Here is a 2874-nt window from a genome sequence, read left to right on the forward strand (position 1 = left end):
TCACAAATTCTGCACTGGCCTGTCTTTAATTATGATAATGACGATTGATGTGTTTACCAAGTGTGTTTTATAAACCAAAATAAACAAAATCAAAAAGATCTTTAACACTTTAGCTCCCATGTGCACCACCTGTGGGCACAGTAAGATTTCCGTTCAACCCATGTGTCCCACAGATGGGCACAAAACTTATCCTTGTTCATTTCGGTGTGTACCTCTTATAACCGCAGATATAGACTATTTGTATTAATAGGCGTGGAATACGGGTTCTCTAGAATGCCTGTGGACGATGGTTTGTTACCCCCGCTATTTTTTGAGTAAATACAGCAAATAATGTTCTTAACATTAATCTTCAAGTCCTTATATCAAAAAAGTATAATGGGTTGGCATAAAGTTTTTCAAATTATGGCCTGGGAGTTAAAGTGTTAAGTTCACTTGGTCTGTCAGTGAAAAAATAATCTGTGACTTGAAATAATCCTATCCATGAAATTGTTCAATCTCGGACGTTTAATTGACCAAATTGTATAATTTTTGGGAACTTCTAAAAAATAACCAAATTGTATAATTTTTGGGAACTTCTAAAAAATAATTGCTAAAACGAATTAAAAAAGCTACTACATATTTTATAACCGCTCCAAGTCGCTATTAATTTTATAATGATTGTTCCCATCTCTCCGTCCATGTCGAGATATCATAATCCAGTTCGAACCGGATTGCAATGCATGCGGATCATAGTCGCAGGTGTCTTGTTTACAAACAACAAAATCCACCAAAGTGAGGACGCGAACGAAGGACGACTCGCCTCGGATTTACCTACCACGCAAATAATCGGCAACTTTCTATACTATCTTCTCTGTTCAGTTACTTTTCATTTGACCAATTTCGGCTTTGTTAGAATGCGGTGGAATTCCCCGTTAGTTCAGAGCCAAGAGAAGAGTACACAGGTGGACACGATGAGAGTTACATTTATATTTTTATGGTTATTGAAAGAAATGCCAATGAAGTTTTATTTATTTATTTATTTAACCGTTTTAACATATGTACTTTAAAAACTATTAGTTTGAGAATAGTTAGTTTCTTTTTTTCCTACTTCATTTTTTTGCCTTCTTTTAATTTTTTCTATTAATTTGGTGCTCTTTGGACACAGTAGATCTTTCGGCTCTGCGACCTAAAAGATCATTTAGGTGTATATGCCATACGATATAGGTTTTTGTATAAAATATTTAGATTTTTCCAATAACCCTAGACGACCTCGGTGTTTTTAAGCATTCTACGACAAACTGTTCCATTTAGCCGTTCCCCAGGTATTTCACCAGTAGTTATATACATTATGAAAAATATTAACTACAGCGCTGGTGTGGTCCTCTTGTATAGTTTTTAAGAGTTCAGCTGGGAGGATGTCTGGTCCAGTTGCTTTCTTGGATTTCACTGATTTTATTGCATAAAGAAATTCATATTTTAAAATTTCAGGTCCTTCTTGATTCTTGCTCTGTATGTTTGACCCGTCTGTCGTCTTGGAGCAATTCAGTTATATAGTGACTCCATGTTTCAAATATTTTTCTCGTTCTTCTTCCATTTCTGAACATCTATCCGCCATATTCTTTGCTTTGGTCGCTCGTATTTTTTGTTTTATCTCTTTATTTTTTTCTGTATTCGTCTGCCTTGTCCTTGTATTGCCTTCTTTGTTCCATAAGGTCTAGTATTTCTTCCGTCATCTATTGAATATATTAGTTACTCTAATAGATTCAACTCATTCGATTCAGAATTTTACTATTTCAACACTGAAATAGTAAAATTCTTTTGCAGATTTTTTTCTCTATTCGTTTTAGCCTGAATTTTGTATCAGCGACTAAAGGATTGTGACCAGATCCAATATCTGCTCCAGGGTATGTCATACTGATGGAATTCTTAAATGTTTTGTTAATAAGAATGGAAGAAAAAGTATGTAAAAAAAACAATTCAATTATTGGAGTTGCTACTTCTCTATCCATGTATTTCTCAGCCATTCAGGTTCTTTCAATACTGGAGAGCAGACGAAGAGGGTTCCTGAATTAGTAAACCACTTGCATCAATTTCGTCTTCATCGAGCCAATTGGCAATCCTCAGATGATGTTTCATTGTAGTGCACAATGCAGATAATCCCATTTCTCTTTTGGCAGCAAGTCACTGTGAAATGTGAAATAGATCCTACTGGTTGCACATATTCTGTTCTTGAGGTCAATATGGAGAAAACAATTCATAAGGCACCTGCGAAATCCTTTCAGTCGAGGCGACAGATCAATGTACAACTTCACAAGAAGTGATGAAAACTTGCATGATCTCTTATCTACATGAATAGGTACCACGATTTGCTTTGGATTTGAAGGATTGGGCAGGCTGGCTGCAGGAAACCCGGAAAGACAGATTTCAATGCACTTCTCGAGCGTCAACAGCAGCATTCGTCCACGTATTTAATCACTTACAAGAAATATTGCGGTTCACGGACATGAGTGATGTACCAAACCAGATTAGGTTCTACTGGATCCTGCAAGCGATCTTCAGGTTTTCTATACTCCGCCGAAATGAAGTAAAAAAAAACAATGTTACGGAACGTTTTACAAGACCCGCTCCCCCAAAATTTGCGTTATGTGGTACTCAACCGACCCCTTAGACAAAAACAATTTTAACTAAAGGATTTTTTGATCAAAATGGTTTAAATTGTAGTATTAATATTCTAAATTTTTAAGTTCGTTTACTACCTCTTCATAGCGAGTCATACTCGTTTTTGATGTAGACAGCGCCTTTGTATTGTCTGTGTTGTGTAGCATTAAATATGCAAATATGACTTGACTACTTTACGACTACATAGTACTCAAAAAATAAAATGAAAAATTATTA

This window comes from Diabrotica undecimpunctata, chromosome 1 (genome assembly GCF_040954645.1).
Source record: "Diabrotica undecimpunctata isolate CICGRU chromosome 1, icDiaUnde3, whole genome shotgun sequence".
NCBI lineage: Eukaryota > Metazoa > Arthropoda > Insecta > Coleoptera > Chrysomelidae > Diabrotica > Diabrotica undecimpunctata.